The sequence below is a fragment of the Canis lupus genome, chromosome 29, assembly GCF_011100685.1.
Source record: "Canis lupus familiaris isolate Mischka breed German Shepherd chromosome 29, alternate assembly UU_Cfam_GSD_1.0, whole genome shotgun sequence".
NCBI classification, from domain to species: domain Eukaryota; kingdom Metazoa; phylum Chordata; class Mammalia; order Carnivora; family Canidae; genus Canis; species Canis lupus.
In genome coordinates this window covers 37,453,654-37,474,009 of record NC_049250.1, presented here as the reverse complement: position 1 = coordinate 37,474,009, position 20,356 = coordinate 37,453,654, and positions in this window count along the sequence as shown.

Here is a 20,356-nt window from a genome sequence, read left to right as displayed (position 1 = left end):
ATGTAGCTATTATTCCCTTCAAACTGTTAACTTAGTTAGAAGTCAGAATTAGAAAACATCTTGGAATGATCTAGTTTAGATTAGATTGGGATAAAGCCAAGCAACAAAAAGAGTTGGTGAGTTTCAAGAACATTCTATGAAGGTCTAATCCTTTAGATTCACCTGGAGAGCTCAGTTTTTGTTGTCGTCATTGTCTTTTGTTTGTTTGTTTTATTTGGCTTTTAAAGTCCCTAAGTCTTGGACTCCATGCAAACCAATTTAATAGAATATCTGGAGAGTGGTCTCAGGCATCAATAGCCATTTAAAAGCTTTCCTGGTGATTCAAATTCACAGGCAAAATTGAGAGCCGCTAACCTAATTCTATCCATCCTGAAAGTCAAGTTCACCCTTGTGGGGAAAATTGAGACAAGTCATTGCCTGAATGCTCAAGTGTAAAATATGAAATGAGGAAAGAATAATTACTATTTATAGTTACTATACATCTCTTTCATTATGTGAATTGATTCATACAATAAGCATTTACTGAGCGGCTCTCCTGTGCCGAGCACAGGTACTAAGCATATGAGCAAATGGCCAAATCCCAAGCAGAGATAAGTCCTCAGTCTTTTAAGGAAACCCAAACACATGATACCTCTCTCCCCAGGGACCAATAAAAGGAATCAGGGACAGTTCAAGGTCATTTCGGGAATTTCCCTGCACTTCTTCATTTGCTTGCATCCTGGTCTTTCACAGATTTTGTCTACGTGGCTGGAGATCTTCACCTCCGTGACCCCAATTTGCCCTGTGGAACTGTGACCCCGGTATTTAGATATGATCTCTCCACTTCACTTTTGGATTCCCCCAGTACCTTTGGTCTTCATATTGCTCTCTGGCTCTTCCAACTCCAAGCAGCCTCGGATTGGGGATTGGTTTTTACATTTTGAAGAATAATTTTATATATATATATGTATATATATATATATATATATATATATATATATATATTTCTAGTTCACTAATAAAAGGGGAGAATTCCAATTCACACATATTTACTCCCATGTCCCAGGAATTCAGAAGTTAAGTTGAAATTAATTTGAAAAAACACACAGCATTTTCTATATTACCAACATAAGAGAGAACTCAATGGCAAGCATAACCAAGCCCTAACTGATCAATTAAGTGTATGTTAAATGGCACAAAGTCTCAGTCTCAAAAAAAAAAGGTTTCAGTCTCATAAGTGATTCCCAAATTTGGCTCTTTGTCAGGATCAACTAGTATCGAGTGTGTAGGGGGGTGGTTGAAAATAGCATTCCTAGGGACTGCCCAAAGCAACTGAATCAGAAACTTGCAGGGAAGGCGATGGAGGATGGACACCTTGCTTTTTTGAAAGTTTGCAAGATAACTTTGAGGCATGATGAGGGTTAAGAACCACAGCTCTAGAAGAACATACGAAGGTGGAAAGAAATCCCATCTCCAGTAGCTTTTGTTAACTCACCAGGAACCCCTATAAAGTATATGCCTTTTTTCTCTTTGAGGCCTACAGGAAGCTAATAAAATGAATTCCATTGACCTTTCATAGAGAAGAGGAAGAAAAGGAAATTCAGCTAAAGTACACCGATTTTGTGAGGGCGGGGGGGGGGGGTGGTCATGGCTTAGGTTCGTCCCCCAAAGTTTCTGTTTGGCATGTACTTTGCCCAAGGGTTTTTCTCTTTTAATGACATACCTTTGACTTATTTTAAAGATACTTTATTCTCTAAGACCATTACCATAGCTCTCCCTTCAAAAACTGTTATTCTCCTCAAACTTACACGGTTTTCAAAAAAGAAAAAGAAAACAAGGTAATATCAAAAACAGATCATGCGACAGTCAATAATGGATCAGCACTTTTAGTGTGAAAAGAAAAATAAGTGTCATCTACTTCTACAGATTAACAGGTACCCTTTAATTTATTTTGAAAACCTGGTGACTGGTTGTATAACTCCATCACATCTCCCTAAAAGTATTTGTGTTCTCTGTGGACACAGTATGGGGCTTCTCAATCTTTCTAACATCTCTCTTTAATTACACAGCAGGCCATTGTGTACTTCACTCTCATACGCGGGCTCCCCAACTAGTGGTACCATTGTGCTGAACACAGTATGGGGCCTCTCCATTTCTGCAAAATAGCTTTCTCATAGAAATTTCATCCGTAGACTAATGGTTTCACTACAGATTGTCTTTCCCCGAGTGGAAATGCCACATTTTTGTTGTAAGACTTTTTCTTCTTCCCTTTACCTAAGTCACAAATCCCCTTCCTCTGCAGGGAAGTCCATGAAAAAACAAGTGCATTAGTGGACCAATACCCTCTTTTTTGTAAAGAAAAGCCTTAAGATATGTTAATCCTGTATGTATCAGAAATTCTAGATCATTTTTCTTATCTTGACATAAAAATTTCGTATTTTGTTCCTTTAAAACTTTTTTTTTTTAATTTAAAAACTAGGAAGTCTTCTAGGATTTTCCTAATTTGCACATGGCTTTAAATTTAGACGTATTCATGTTTGGAATCAAGTCTGAGTCAGTATTTTTATCCTGAAATTATAGAAGGGAAACACTTTTTTAAAAAAGCAATGAACAGGCTGGCTTGTCTAAAAACTCATTTTCAAATTTTCACTCAAATCACCAATGCACATGGCCTCAATTTATTAGCAGGAAAGGTGTGGCCATATCACAATGTCTACTAGTGCTCTTGTGCTTTTCCTTCCTCCTTTTCTTTTTTCATTAATTACCTACTGTTATGAGGTATTTTGCTGCAAATGGGTACAGACAATACAGACAAGAGTAGCACATTGTTTCTGTCCTCAGAAATCTTGAAAATTTAAGTGGTGTGAGAGGGATGGAATAACTGAATAGAATAACGCTATTGGGATTTGATGGATGTCACAAGAGATATACAAAGTGCTAGGCAGGTTCACAGAAGAGAATAAACGCATTTCTCTGGGGTGCATAGATTGGGGAAGTCTGTTTCTCATTCACTGAAGATGGGCAACTCCACCATCCTTCATGGGTAGAGTGAACAAAATATCTTTAAGATCCAGAAGTATGCTTCAGGTGTAACCCATGCTTGTTTTACAAGAAAGGACAGTTACCATTTTCCATAGAAGAACCAAGTGCACTTAAATATGGCTTCTGTGTTCTCTCCTCGGGTCCCTGAAGGGAGGGCATGGATGGCTGAGGGACAGCCTGTCCTGCTGGCACACATGCCATCATTTCCACCAACTTGCATCAGAACCCCTGGGATAGGACCTATTAAAATATACCTTTAGATCGTTCCATTTCACATAAAGATATGAATGACTGATAATATGCAAATGTATGCTATTAGTAATTAAAAGAAATTACCAACAGTGATAAGAATATCTCATTAGTTTTGCATGTGTATTATAGTTTGCAATACCCTTTTGCCTTTGTTTTTTTCATTTGCTCCTCTCAAGAGCTCTGCGAAGTAGTCATGCGGGTATTATTGTCTACATTTTACAGGTAGTGAAAAAAAAGGCAAAAGAGATCATTTGATTTTTCAGAGCCACACAATGATCGAGTGCCATTGCCGTTACTCAAACACCAGTGCTCTGACCCTAATTCATTGCTATACACACACGTAATAGTAAAAGTTCAGGCACCCATTTTGCTCTGAGGGAAATATTTCTTTAATCAGTTCCTGGGACAAGAGGCCATAAAGACAGGCATTTTTTTTTGCCTTTGTCTTTGACCAGCCCTGGTTAAATTACCAGGGACAGCAAGCTTTCTGGTAATCTTCATTTTTTTTTTTTTTCCATTAACTTAAGTCTACTATTTGTCATTCAGATTGCATTAAACCAGGGGGGAAAAAAAAACCTACAGGAAATCAACATTTAAAATTCAAGACTGGAGCCTGATTTGGACAAACTAAGGATGCCACGTGGTATCTGCTGATACCATAGCTGTCACTCAATAGCTTTCTCAGGATTCTCCTCCAGCAGCAAAAAACAAAGTGTCTAAGCTCAGCCAAAGCAGGACCAATGATGATATGAAGTGACAGAGCTTTCACTGCACGGGAGACAGTTTAGCTAGTTCTTGCATTGGACTCCTAAAAGATGCATATGGAACACGCGGTCTATGAATGAAGCATGTGTGATCTTCAGAGAGAGCCGGCCAAAGTGCTAAAGTGCATGGATTTTAGATAAGTCAGTGTGAACATGTGGCACTGTGTGAATAAAATGTGATAGTGCCTATCAGAAGGAGCCTGTATCATATTCTTACTTGACACATTAAGAAAAGCGTTTAGTTCTGGGTGTACTGATGGTGGAATTTTGTTCACAATGGTTTCATGATAGCTTGTTCAGGGATTTTTAAAACCAAAGACTCTTTATCTTCCCATCAGGAAAGGCTTAAAGGGAGCACCATACACTTAATAGTGTACTCTCTACCTCCGAGGTCGAGCACTCATTTGTTCTCATCTTCAACCTAAAGAGCTCAGCCTGTTGAATACTCCAGCCAATGTTATACTTTACATAGAGAACCTATTCTTTCAACTGCCCATTCAAAGCACCGGACCAAGAATTACATATTTGAGTTGCAACAACACATTCTTCCATTGCAATTCTTTGGTCAGATGAACTAAGGGGGATAATTGTGTGCATGTGTGATTGTGTATGTGTGTATGTGTGTGTGTCCTCCAACATACTGGTTCATATATACTGAACTAAGCAAATGAGGGTGTACCTATGCTTTTGTTTATTTCTTTCCATCTTACTTTGAAACCTCTCATTTATGTTAATACAATTCTTCACTAGATTATTCATGGGTCATTTTAAGGTCAGGGTTCTTAGACTGGGTTCCCCAGATATCAGGACCTAAAACTAAGTGGAAGTGCTTTATTGGGAGATGGGATCCAGGAAGAAATGATGAGAGATGGGGGTGTGAGGAAGGGAAGAAGGAAGAACCAATGTAAAGACGCCTTGCTGAATTGGTTGTTGCTGTGGTGTGACCGGTATCTCAGTCCCATAAGACCTCTCGGAGAACTTCATAAAGCACATTTAGGACTTTCCATAGAGTAAGAAAGGAGGAAGCTCCTATTCGTGGGCTCCTGACTCTCAGCACTCAAAGGTCTGTCCTTCAAAGCACTTCCAGATTACATGTAAGTGTAGAGGGTCGCCTGGCTGTACTTCATGGAAGGCTTGCAATGTAGTGCTGATAGACCCGGATGCAACTAGCTTGAGCCAAAGCAAGTACTGGTTGTTCCTATGGCTACAAGAAGAAAGAAGCTGTGGTGGCACCTAAGAGATGTTTGATACATGAGAGCTCCATGATTTATGAACAAGCCAGATTCCAAAAATTTAATTTTAAATCTGTTACATGAATGTTTTCTTCCTCATACTAACTACTTAAATCTCTATATGCTTCTCTTCCTATGGACATATATAAAGAAATTCTCAAAGTAATCCCGAGAGGCCCATTTGACCCATACAAATACAAATATTCACTTTTTTATTGCTGAAAAATATTACTATAACTCTCTAGCACACTGTCTTAGCTAAATGAGACACCCAGTAACTCTTGGGAAGTGGCTAACAGTCTGAGCCAAACCAGGCTGACTTCTGAAACTCATTCTCATCAGAATAATAGTGAATGATATCAGATCACTATGACTGGTGGGAAAGGAGAAAACACGTGAGAGGAAAGCACTGAGGAGAAACTTGGCAAAGGTGAAAATTTCCTACATCGCACTTAACCATCTAACTGTTTTCCAGACTCCCTGCCTCTCCCACCGTTGTGTCACATACATGGTCTATCGTTTCCACTCTGACCACAGTCTTAGAGTCTGGGTCTGCAAACAACTCAAAAAAGCATGCATAGCATCATGAATCAACAATGGGACTTTTATTGTTCTTTTTTAAGGTTTTATTTATTTGTGAAAGAGCATGAGCGGGGGAGGGGCAGAGAGAGAAGCTGACTCCCTACTGAGCAGGGAGTCCGATGGGGGGAGGGCGGGGCTCAATTACATGACCTGAGCCCGAAGGCAGATGCTTAACCGACTAAGCTACCCAGGCATCTCGAGTCCTTTCTTTTTCATTCATTAAGTCATTATTTGAATGGATAGAGAAGAAAACAATGGTAGACAGTATCAAGCCATTCTGTATTTTTATTATATTTGTAAGTCAAGCTTTTAAAAATTGGGAATGTCTCTTTTTTAAGTCAAATCTTACTCTTTTTTGTTTTTATTTGTAGAATGGAAAAAAGACTGAAAAACCTGGTTTATTATTTTGAAATCCTTCTCTAAAAATTCTTTCAAGTAGAGGTGCTTTCCTTAGGAATTTATCCCAGGAGGAGAGAATATCACTTTGATATTTTACTAATGCTTAGTCATTAGATTATGAATAAGCAATAACAGCTATAAAAATTTATTAAAGAGTGATTTCAGTGCAAATCATGAAGGAAGGGATTCCAAAAGTCTGCCCCATTGTAAAAGCAATGAAAAATCTGGCAAATGGTCAGAATCAACTTTTTTTGGAACTCTAGAAACTAATCAAATGCCTTTCAGAAAGGGTAAAACTATATCAAGAAAAATGAGGTAAATCTTGCTAAGAAAGTGAGACTTGTGGCATTTTAATTTATCATGCGCCATCTCCCATTCTCTAGGGCAGGGATGGTCTTGGAAAGAACAGCCTGCATTTCTGCTACATGAAAGGAGCAGAATGGACCACATTTATAAGGAACTATAGTCGTTTGCTTTGACCTGTCTTGTGGCTCCGTGGAGGACCAGCTCACAGGGGTTTCCTTAATCTCACCTAAGTCAGGATGCTATAATGATGAGAGGGCATTTGTCAAAACATTTATAGACAAATGTACTTGTTGTTGTTGTAAATGGTAATGGATAGCACTTGGAGCAAACAATAGACTAAACCTAGGGAGGAAAGGCTGGGGAATTAGATGCTTTGAAAGACAAGGATAGGAGAAGCTCTGACATATTCCTCAAAACTTAGAAGTTCCTGCACATGCCCAGAGCTGAGCATATGCTCAGAAAAACAAAAAAACAAAAATAAAAGTTATTTAAAATAAATAAACAAGAAAACCCTACATTGTCACCTCTTGGTTGAATCTTCAAGTTTTGTGCAAATAGAAAATGAAGTCTAAAGCAGAGTTGCAAATGGCTTAGCTGTGTTTGCACACACACATCAAGCGCATTGGCCAAGATGGGAAGATATCTTTTGTTTCCAGGTGCCCAAGGTGGTTCCTGCCCAATCATCAGCTAACTGCTAAGCTAACAAAAAAGACTTCAGTCACCACACACAACAAAGAATATAGACATTAAAAATCCAGTTCAGAAAAGTCAATAAACAAATACAAAACAACTACAAAGGCAGGGTCAAAAGTAAGCCCTATGGAAATAAAATTTAAAAAAAAAAGAAATAAAAATTTTAAAAAGTAAACCCTGGGTAGGAGGTCAAATCTGTCCCCCAGAGTTGGCATGTTATAATATTCAAAATTTCCAGCTTTCAGTAACAAAAAAACTGAAACATGCAAGCAAAAAAGAGAACATGACCCATAATGGGGGCATAAAAAGCAAGTAATAGAAATTTTCTCTGAAGAACCTCAGACATTGGATTTACTAGACAATGACTTTAAATCACTTTAAATATATTCCAAGGGCTGAAGGAAACCATGACCAAAGAACTAAGGAAACTGTGAGAACAATGTGTCATCAAATAGATAATGTCTCTAAAGGGATAGAAAGTAGATTACTGATTGCCCGAGTCTGGGAAGAGAGGGGAATGTACAGTAGTTACTAGATACAGGGTCTCTTTAGGGTATGAGATGTCCTAGAATTAGATAGTGGTGGTGCTTGCACAAAATTGTAAACATAAAAAAAAAAATCACTGAATTGTATACTTTAAAATGGTTAAAATGGTGAATGTTAATTATGTAAATCTCATCCCCCCAAAATTTAAATATATTAAAGAAAATGTGTCAAGTATTTATTTTTGCCTCTTAATTATCAGAATTAAAATGCCATATTAAGCTATCATACATGTAATAAACATTTAAATTCTCATGAGTAAAATAAATGGCATAGTTCTTAATTGTGCAATACCTAGGCTATTTTTCTCATTAAACATAAAGAAACAAACAAACAAAAAAAAACATAAAGAAACGGATTGTGAGGTTATTTGAAAATCCCTCTTAGGCAGCTGCCTGAAGAGAAAGAAAAAGTAGGCTTTTCTGTTTAGTATGAGAATGGGGCTATTTCTTTGAATTAAACAAATGTAAACATTTTTATCTCAAATCATTGGATTCCCAGGAATAATGGACTTTAACTATAGCTTCCAGTTATATTCATTTAAATTCAAATTTGGGACTAAAATCAAAACTCTTTCAAGTAAATTAAATAGACACACAAATTTATGTCTATGTCGCTAGCACTGGAGGTAGAGCTCCTTGATGTAATTAAATCCTTCATCATTTGGAGCCATTCGAAGAGTGCACTAATTGTGCTCACACTGAAACTTTCAGGCAATAAATCACGAGCCAGGGCTCTCTTCCTCCAGTATGATTACAGCGCTGCTTCAGCGCCAGTACGCCTCCTCTCAGGAGCGTACAGTTAATGCCTTCAGTTGTTGCAGCAAATCAAGTGCCTTCTGAACCAAATCGTAGTGGAATGCATGGTGCATCCTTCAAGATGTATTTGTTTCAAGGTATTTAGGAGAAGCTGGATGGAGAAAATCACATTGACGAAAGAAAACACTAGAACTGATCGTGTCTGATAGTCTTGGGTTTTCATTCATTCACTTGATGAACACTTACTCAGCGATCATTCATCCCTTAGCCAGGCACTGCTCTTGACAAGGAATTACAGCTTAGCATCCATAGTATCTTGGGGGATCAAGAGACAAAAATAGAAATAATGATAATTCCATGTGGCAAGATGATGACAGGAACATCCAGAGAGAGAACCCAGAGGAAGACCACATAGCATAACCTGGGCGGTGAGGGAAGGCGTCCTGGGGGACTAAAGTCTGTTTCTGTGCGTGACACAGATGACTGGAGGAAGAGGAAAAAGAGAAAGGAATTCTAGGATGGTAATTCATGAAGACACACAGGTAAGAAACAATGTGGAGTGCTAGTAAACTGCAAGATATTTTGCCTAGAAAGGACCAGATCAAGAAAGGCTTTGGATGGCATGTGAGGGAGCTTAAGTCTGGCCGTGTTGGTAGCCAAAGCCACTAAGGAGTTTTAAACAACAGCACAGTACACACTGATTTGTATTTTACACAGTACACTTCTGAAGAAATGTGGAATTTCAGGGGACGTACTAGAAAATGTTAGAGTGAATCATCGTATGACACATAGTCTATGCATCGTAATAAAAAGCTTACTAATTCATGATGTACCTTCACTGCAAATTAAAGAGGACTTTGTGGCACATATGGGTATGGGTTTAGAAACTGAGGAAGGATGCCACCTCTAAATCTGAGTAATATTTCCTCAAAAGGAACTTTCCTGAGTCAAGAGCAGATGTCAAGCTAGTAGTTAGAGTTTAAGCCTACGTACGATCAGGGTTTGAGTTCGACCAGTTTCATTTTCGATGAAAATCGCAATCTTTCAAAAAACAGAGAAGCAAGGATCCCTAAACCTCACATCTTAGATCCCTGATACTTGGCTTAATGGTATCTAGAGAGAGCTCAACCCCATAACAATGCCCAATCAAATAAGTAACATTTAACTGGACATTTTCCAGTAAACTTGAAAAGTTAAATAAAAAAGTAAAACAGAACAATCAATCAGACGACCACAAAATCCAATAAACACGATACTCTTTGTTTTGCTTTGTTTCTAGACAGTTTTTAGTGACTGTATCAGATTGACCACCAATGTGGTTATTGCAAACACTGTAAAGACCACAATGCGTTGCAAAGACCGCAGTGCACAACCATTTGGCAATGCCATCAATTGCTCTGCAGTAAATTGTGAGTATGGATATGGCCAGAGGACAGAGCAGAAAAGAGTTGAGACAAATCCCAGATAAAGCATAAAAGCAGAGACTCCCTTTTTTTTAACTCCCTCTCTCTCTCAGAAAACTTTCATCTCGTAAATTGAAACAGTGTCTTATTGTCCTGAACAAAATCCCTCCTTTCTCAGAGGAAAACACCATGAAAATTAACGTCCACTAACATCAATGTTTGTTTGAAGTAAAGAGTCTATTATAACTCCATTAGAAGAGAATTGCTTGTGGCATCAAATTACTGTGGGAAACCAGTCCATGCTCCGCCTTCCCATACACACATTGCTAAGACCCCGTAGAGAATCCATTAGTGGGACCCAGAGTCACACTAGCCTATAATTTTTCTTTGCCTTAGGAAAACAGTAGCCTGTAATTTTTCTTTGCCTGAGGTTTTAAAAAGGCCGTCCCTGGCTGTCTCATGCATGCTGTCAAGAGTCCTGAGTCCAACCCATATCCTAGTTACCGTCTGGACACCTTCTCAAGAAAAGAAGACTCGGTGGAAACAGCTTTTCTGGTTTTCTGGTTTATCTAGTGAGCTTTCAGATGAGCTCTCTTTCTTGGTTTTTCACTTGTAAATTTGATTTCAATTTTATAAAATAAAGATTCTCAAATATTTGGTTTTAGTTTAATATCAGATATAGTCTGTCATCAAAAGTTTGTGTTTAATTTTGTAAGCTTTATACCGATGCTCTGAAGACTTGCCTATGTTGTGTTAAGACAGATGAAAGGCCATGTTTTTACGAGCATAGCGTAATGCTTAAATACATTCTGCTGAAGTATCTCAGCCTGATGTTACTTTAAAAAAGTGGCATTTATCTCAATATGGACCCAAAAAGTTAAAATAATTGGTAGAGTTGGTCAAACATGGATTACGTTTACTCAAAGATACAATAGTTCCTTAATTGTTTACGTGAGTGGAGAAAAAAGAAGAGACATAAAGCTTAGATAAGGACGGTCTATATCTTTAAAAGACATCATTTTTATTCAGGAATTTTTTTTAAAAACTGCCCCCAAATTGTTTGAATTTTCTCTAGAGGCTAGTTCTTCTAGGGCCTTGAACTAATGATAAAGCAGCAATGTCTTCCCACGAGAGACTTCTGTCACATTTTTAGGTACTTTAATATTACATAATGTTGCTTTTTCCATCTCTAATGATTCTGACATATTTTGTGGGGGATAGGAGTTTGGTGAAACAAAGAGGCAATATCACCAGACACATTGCTTTGGGTGTGGGAGTATGACTCACCACGTACATAAGATTTCACCTCCTGTGACCTTTGAACCTTGGATAACTGCTACTTTTGACCATATGGTCTCGTTATCCAGGATGGGGGTACTGCTTATATAGTAATAGGCTATAATGGTAAGCAAACAATGAAAGGAAAAATTCTAGATAATTTACATATTACCACATATCCAGCCAACAAATAGTATCAGAAGCATTTGGCATAGCTCGTCACTGCATTCTTCTTGAACTACATCCTTCACCTGACTCTGGGTTCTCTTCCTACCTTATTGCTCATTTAATCTCAGCTTTCTCTCCTGTCTCCAACTTAGTTTTCCAAACTCTGAACAAGGGACTCAGTCGTGGTATCATTTATTTTAGTCTACATACCAACGAAGTCTTGGCGGCCTCATCTTGTCCATGGTTTTGAATATCACCTTTCTGCTAATAACCCTCAGGTTCATAAACCCACTAAAATCTCTCCTTGAAATATATCCCTCTATTCCTATTCAATTCTGTTTTTGACACAAATTCTTAAAAATGGAAGGGGCATCTCAAAATTAACTCTTCTAAAACTAAACTCTTGAGTCTTCTCCCCTTAAACTTACTCTTCCTTTATTTGCCCTGTATCAATAAACAGCAATTCCATTCTTACAACTATTCAGGCCGAAAATGTCTTAGTCTTCCTTGTTCCCTCTCCTTCTTTCACAGCCCACGCCCGATCCATTAACAAATCCTATTGGTTTTACTTTAAAGTATCTCCAGAATGCAACCATTCCTCACCAATATGGCTATTAGCCAAGCCACCCTCCTATTTCACCTGGATAACGCAGTGGTCTGCAGTTGTCATTACTGCTTACTCTTGCCTATTCCTTACAAAGCAAGCACAGTTGATCTCTTTCCCAACACGCTCATATTCTCACCCTTCAGGTAATTTTCCCGTATCACTTCATCTTAGAATAAATTCCCAAGTTTGATTATTGCTTGCCAGCACCTACATGAGCTGGCCCAGGTCATCTCCCTGGCTTCGTCTCCTACCGCTCTACTCCTCTCTCTACCCTGCTACTTCACTGGGTTGTCTTTCTGGCTGCTCCTGGTATGTGCCAAGCATATTCTCACTTCATGGCCTCAGCAGTGGCTGTTGTCACTGCCTGGAGCGTGACCTATGTGTTTGTGGACTAATCAGTATCACTGTATCCCTTCATAGGTAGGGTTCTTGTTCACATGTTACCTTAAAATGGAGACCTTCCCTGACCTCTCTAAGTGGAAGAGCACACTCATCCTTTCTCTGTCCATATCTGTTTACCTTGCTCATTTAATCTACCAGCACCTCAGAGCACTAACATTACACAGGTTAATTTATTTATTGTCTACCTCCCCTTACCCAGATACACATTTCTTGAAGGCAGACATAGTCTTATTCTCTAAAGGATCTTCATCGGCTAGGGCAGTGTGTAGTAGGTCCTCCAAAACATCTGAGAGTCAATGAATTTGTTATGCCTCATACTAGGGAACATGTTTTACTGACTTCATGTTAAAAGTAATTTTAAAAGTTTTCTCTGTTTTGAAGAAAGAAGTGTCAGCTTCCCAAGCTGTCTTTCAATTTCTCAAAAACCTGCTTAAAATATAAATGATTACATAAGCTTTAAAAACAAGCCTGCTACTTTGGCAAAGAGACAGCCATGGAATCTCTTGCCATTTATGTGCTAGTGCTGAATTTCTCTTCTTCAAACTATTAACTCCTTTGCTGGTAAAAATATTCTCATAGAATCCCTCTCAGTCTTAAAACATTTGTTCAGTGTTCCGGTCTGTGATTACAGCCATGTACACATCTTCGTATTTGCTCTTGAATGCTATTTTTTTTAATCTTAAATCTTCATTAACTGACCAAGCTATTTAGCAGCAATATTTAAGCATCAGGTGTATGTAGATAAAATAAATACATTACTTCTATGACTTTTAGGAAATATCTTAGTTGTCTGGGCATTAAGATTTAACAGAAATGAGTTTTCATGCAATGCGTGGCCCTTAGATTAAAAGTTTCCACACATTATGCATTTTATGTAAGGCCAATTATATCACTTTTTGCAACCAAACAAGGCAAATACATAGACATCTCTTTGTGGGATACACATTCCGCAAGAATTTGACTTGCAAGAATTTCCCAAATCCTTCCAGAAGGTAAAAGGGATAAAAATATGTGAAAGAGTTTTACATTATCTCACACACACACAAAAAAAGATTCTGTAAAGCATTTAGGATTTTCTTATAAGGAAATTCAAGGAAACTCTCCTAGAATTCTCTGTCCCTTGGATATTCTTAGTTACAGATACTCTTCTTACTTGTTGATGACACTTTCCTGGCATTTGTCACATTGACAGAACTCTGTTCTCCCTACTTTTGTTAAGTGTGGGAAAAAGCAAACTTTGACTTCCTTTTCAGGGTTCAAATATTATGTCACTGTTTATCAAATATCCAGATTTAGCACATATTTTCCCCAGGTATGTTTCAATCAAACCTGATATATCTGTTTAGTGTCATTCATCACAACAATGATATACTTGGGGTTCTTCCCACAAATACATTTCAGAATCAAACATCATTTGGATTTGGCAAATGAAGAATGCTATACAGTCCACATTTTTTAGAGCACATCCTTCTTGCTGGTGGCAGAGGAACTAAGAAATCATATACAGTATTTCCAAAGAATAATATCTTTTGGGATATGCCCATGTGGGGATATACTTTTCTGGAATCATTTCTTTGGCGTGCTATGGATTCATGTTCAATATATTGCACCAGTACACTGCGATACATTTTTCTGCCTTCCTGATCTTTGTCCTATTCTGGTCAATAATTTACTTCCACGTATGTTATATATCCCACTATATATTGTTGCTCCTTTTGCTTTAATCAGTCAAACACATTATAATGAAATTTTGAGGCAAATAATCTTTTATGTTTACCCACAATGTTACCATTTCAAGCTATTCCTTCCGTCAGGCAGGTATTAGTTTCTATCTGCAATTTTTTTCCTTTAGCCTGAAGAAATTTTTTGAGTTCTATTAATGCAGGCCCCCTTGTGACAAATTCTCTCAGATTTTGTTATTCTGAAAGGCCTTGTTTTACTTTCATTTTTGAAGGTTATTTTTTGTTGGATATGGAATTCTAAGGCAATTTTTTTCAATCTTTTAACTTATTAAAAATATCATCCTTTTTTTTTTTTCTGGCTTGCACTGTAAGTAGTGAGAAGACAGTTCAATTTCTTATCTTTGTTCCCTTATACGTAATGTAGTATTTTCCTCTGAAGACTTTCTCCTCATTAGTGGTTCTTAATATTTAAATTATGTGTCTTTGTGTGGTTTTGGTTTTATTGAGCTTCTTGAATTTATAAAGTTATATAACTTACCAAATTTAGGAAATTTTCAATTTGATTCACTCAAAATTACTTTATGCTTTATCTTATTCTCCATCAGAAACTTCAATTACTTGGGTACCAGAGAGCTTATTATTGTCAAATAGGCCATTGAATCTCTCTGTTCACTTTTTCTGTGTAACATTTTTTTCTCTATATACTTCAGTTTTGAAATTTTCTAGTGCCCTTATTCATCGCACAGAACGTTGTCTTCTGTGGTACATCTAATATGTAGTTAAACTCAGCCAATGACTTTTTTCCTCCAATATTCTATTTTTCATCTCAAGAACTTTCATTTTCTTATAAATAGGCTTCATTTTTTTCTCCTAATTACATTTCTATTTTCTTTTTTAAATTCCTAAGTATATTAAATCTATTTTAGGGCAGCCTGGGTGGCTCAGCAGTTTAGCGCCGCCTTCAGCCCAGGGCGTGATCCTGGAGACCTGGGATCGAGTCCCACACACCGAGCTCCCTTCATGGAGCCTGCTTCTCCCTCTGCCTGTGTCTCTGCCTCTCTCTCTCTCTCTGTCTCTTATGAATAAATAAATAAAATGTTTATATATAAAAATATTAAGTTTTTTTTTCATTCCATCTCTCTATATAAGGGTTCAGAAACTCTAGCCCATGGGACAGTTTTTATAAGGTCCATGAACTAAGAATGGTTTGTACATTCATAAAGAATTGTAAAAAACACATAAACATAAATACACAATACATCATAACAAAGAAAAACATGTGACAGAAACTATATGAAAGCCTAAAATGTTTATTTCCTGGCCCTTTACAGGAAAACATTGTTGACCCAATCTGCATCATTTCTGCTGACTGACTTATCTTCTGGCTATAGGCATCATTACTTCTTCACATGTATAGTAATCTTTGATTGAATGCTGGATTTATTTTATTGTTTGGATTCTGAAGTCTTTTTTAAAAGAACGTTGAGTTTCATTCTGAAAGGTGGTATTTTTATTTGCAAACCATTTGAACATTTTAAGAATTATTTTATAGCTTGTTAGGGCAGATTTAGAATAACCTTTATCTGAAAAGTAGTTTAGCTCTACTCCTAAGGCATGGCCTTCTGAAGTCTCCTAAATACCCTAATTAACTCAATAAGTTCTCTCCACTCTGGAGAGTCAAATTTTGAATGTCTTCCAACTCATTGTGATCTCTGATAATTTCTTTTAAATCTTATGTTCTATGTGGTTGTTCTTTGCTCAGACAGATTAATACCACTATAGTATTTAGTCAAAGACTTTTCCCAACTTATGCACACCAACTTAGTATTCAGCTATAGTCACTGGACCTTATTGATTTCTGTAGTTCTTTGTTGACAGATTTCTTTTAACTCATACTCTGCGATTATGAACCCATCTCATGTTAATATGAATAATGCATTTTCATGAAAACATTTTTATTGTTCAAAACAAAGTTCTTAAGAAACACACATTCATATCCTTAAACAACTCTCTTAGATACTTCTAAATAAACACAAGATTATGTAAGTATATATTCCATTAACCATTGTTACGAAGACATACTATAGTCTCTACAGTTTTGAGAGAATAGGGTCAAAGCTTACATAGAGTACTAATTTTTTCTTTGCATTTTACTGAGATTTAATTCACAAACCATAGAGTTTATCCATTTAGAGTGTGCAATACAATGGCTTTTAGTATATTCACAGAGTAGTATATCCATCACCACAATTAATCTTATGTTATTTTTATTACTCTAAAAAGAAACTCCACACTCCTTAGCCACACACCCCAAGCTCCCATCCTCTACATTCCTATGCAGCCACTAATCTACTTCCTACCTCTATAGATTTGCCTATTACGGACATTTCATCAAAAAGTAATTGTATAATATACAGTCCTTTTTGACTGGCTCCTCTCACATAGCATAATGTTTTTAAAATCTGTCCATGTCATTACATGTATAAATATTTCATTCTTTTTAGGGCTAAATATCACATTTGTAGGGCTAGACCACATTTCATTGTTTTCATTCATCTGGACATTTGGGCTATTTTTACTTGTCAATTATGAATAATGTTGATTAAAACACTTTTATAAAAAGCTTTGTGTATACGTATGTTTTCATTTCTTTTGGGTATATACCTCCGAGTAGAATTGCTGGGTTATACGGCTACTATATGTTTAACCACTTTAGGAACTACTAGACTGTTTTCCATAATGGTTACATAAATCTACACTTCTATTACCTATGTATGAGAGTTTTCATTTCTCTATAACATCGACAGCACTTGTTACTATATTTGTTTTTTATTATAATAATGCTATTGGATGTTTAGTGGCATCACATTGTGGCTTTGTTTTGCATTTACCTGTGGTTAATGATGTTGAGCCTCATTCCTGGTGCTTACTGGTCACTTGTGTATCTTTGAATAACTATCCAGATCCTTAACTCATTTGTTAATTGGGTTGTTTGTCATTTTATTATTGAATTGTAATAGTTGTTTGTATAGTCTGGGTACAAATACCTTATCAGATACAAGATTTACAAAAATTTTCTCCCATGCTGTGCATTGTCTCTTTACATTCTTTATGGTATCCTCTGAAGCACAAAAGTTTTTGATTTTGATAATGTTCAGTTTATCTATTTTTTCCTTTTTTGATATGTGTGGTTTTAGTGTCATGTTTAAGAAAACCATTAACATGGGGGATCCCTGGGTGGCTCAGCAGTTTAGCGCCTGCCTTCGGCCCAGGGCATGATCCTGCAGTCCCGAGATGGAGTCCCACATCGGGCTCCCCGCATGGAGCCTGCTTCTTCCTCTGCCTGTGTCTCTACCTCTCTCTCTCTCTCTCTCTCTCTCTCTCTCATAAATAAATAAAATCTTAAAAAAAAAAAAAGAAAAAAAGAAAATCATTAACGAATCACAGGTCATGAAGATTTACATCAGTATTTTTTTCTAAGAACTTAACAGTTTAACTCTTCATTTTGGAATTTAATCCATTTTGAACTAATTTTGTATATGGCATAATGTAGAGGTCCAATGTCATTGCTTTTCATGTGGATAGCCAGTTGTCCTATTACCATTTATTGAGAAAACTATTCTTTCCTCCGTTGAATTGTCTTGATACTCTAAAATTGTTATTTTTTATTTTGAATCCCAAGAAATTATCTTGGAAATTCTATGACTCTTCAGAAAACACTGAGAACTGCTATAGAGAACAGACATATGTTTTTGTATTTGATACAGAATTCTCACAGAAGCCATTTTAAAAAGCAAGCTTTCAATGTATCCTAATTCCTCCTGAGATAAAATATATATATATATATTCTTCCATATAATTTGGGTTTCACTCACCCAAAAAAAGATAAATTTAAAGTTTATAGTCGTCTCCCCTTATCAGTGGTTCCAACTTTCCACAGTTTCAGTTACCAGCAATCAACAACAGTTTGAAAGCACATGATTTTCCTTCTGATGAATTGCCAGAAAGTCAACATAGCCTAATGCTATGTCACAGTGGTCTTTATCATTCACTTCACTTCATCTCATCATGTAAATTTTGTCATCTCACAGCACAAGAAGGGTGAGTACAATGCAACGAGATGTTCTGAGAGACTACATTCACATATTTTTAATACAGTATATTGTTATACTTTTTTGACTTTATTATTATTGTTGTTGTCTTACTGTTTCAAGTATAAGTTATACTTTATCATAAGCATGCATGAATAAAAAAAACAAAGTATATATAGAATTTTACGATTTCAGGAAGCTACTGGGGGTCTTCAAATGTATTCCTTGTGGATAAGGGGAACTACTTTATTATAAAATCCTGAAAATTATGAGTTTAGGTTCTCAGGATAGATAAACCTCTGCAGTTGAATTTTGTCCCTCAACTTACTGTGTGTCCTCAGCATAGTTCTCAAATTCTTTAAGCCTCAACCTAAATTAAGACAATAATCTATAATCTACAAGATGAAGAAAATAATAAAGCTTCATGGTATTGGTGTAAGCACTTGGCACAGATCTAGACTTATGGAAAAGACTCAATGCATGTTAGTTATAATTAATCAATAAATATTCACTGATTATGGAAGGCACTATTAAGCACTGGAAATAATAAGAAAAATAAGACCTTGTCCTTGATTCCAAAGCAAGGACAGGTATATGTTGTCTTTACTAGCCTCTCATATATTTGCTTAAAAATATGGGCATGTTTTTATGCTTAGAGTCATCCTCTTTGATCGTCAGATACTCACTGGACTACAAACCCACAAAATAAAACACAAGGTAATCAAATATCATCAATTACATTTTGACTTAAATTCATTTACACCAAAGTGTGTGTTATAGTTCATTCAATCCTTTTTTTCCTTGTTTATTCATTAATCAAATCATCAAAATTTATTGAGCATTTACTAATGCTAGATACGAGCAAGATATTGGGTAAACAAAAAAGACATGATTCCTAAACCAAAAGAAAGAATATAGGTTATGGATACAAACAAGAATATAAGACAATATGATAATTACTTAATAATAGTTATAATAAATGCTATAGACGTTCAAAGAAAGACGATGTAAATATGTTTGAAGGTACCATGTCAGCAATATTTGGGTATAGACGTCATGGTCTGTATCTCACTAAAGAGGTCATCTGCTTATAAGATTAAAAAAAAAATAGAAGAAACTTTACCACTATCCACAGTTGAGACTATATTCCAACCTTGTACTATTTTGCTTAATGGATTGGACAATTGTTTTTATTTTAATTTCCTTCAGTTGAATAGACTGTGATCCTTGTTTAACATGTCATGTTTGTGAATCATTATAATCATTTGAAAATAATTAAATACTCATGTCATTTAGACTGAATCTGAATTAGTTTCCGTTGATTGTCAATAGATTCATGATCTCTCCAGCCTATTGATTAGGTTCAAAACAGCTAAATAACCTGCAATTTTATGCATTAACTTCTTACATCAAGTACCTGTGTTTATTGTAATATCTTCTTCAGCAATGCTGTTCTCACAGTTATTCATTCTTTCAGTATAAGTTGAGTAAGGCCAAATTACTTCCTGAAACCAGAACTGATTCTACTTTGTCCAACAAGAATAAAAAAAAAAAAATCTCAGAATATAAATAGTTTAAAGATACTTTTTTTCTACTGTAAATGGCACACAGATGGTGCTTAACTGTTCTCTGAATCAATTCCAAAAATGTGCAACATCCTTAATAGAACTGAAGATGGTTGAGGTTCTATGAAAATCTTTAGAACTTGTAATGTTTTTCTAGATTTTAGATTGAAATTTTATTAGTTGTAAAGTTCTTTGGAGGAAAAATAATTTTCATAGGAAATGACTTTGATATTTAACAATATCTTTCTAATAAACTATTTTAGTTTGCCTTGTACATTATTGCATGGATAGTTAAGACTCTAAAAACCCAAATACTTCCGACGTCACCCCCACCCTCTGGCTAGCTTGTATGCTCACAGATGGAGCCTTTAACAATTTTATTTGGATTTCACTCTTCCTTGAAAGATGTATCATTCTGTTTCCAGAACTCTATCTCTACATGTTTTATTTTCTTGCATTTAATTATTCTTTCTCTTCTTTCATATTCCTTCTTCTAGTTCACACCTTATATTTCTACTTATTCTTATAATAGGAAGTGATAAACGCAACGGAAAAGCAGGTAAATGAGAGAAAAAGAAAAAAAAAGAATAAAAGAAGGAAGAACAGGATC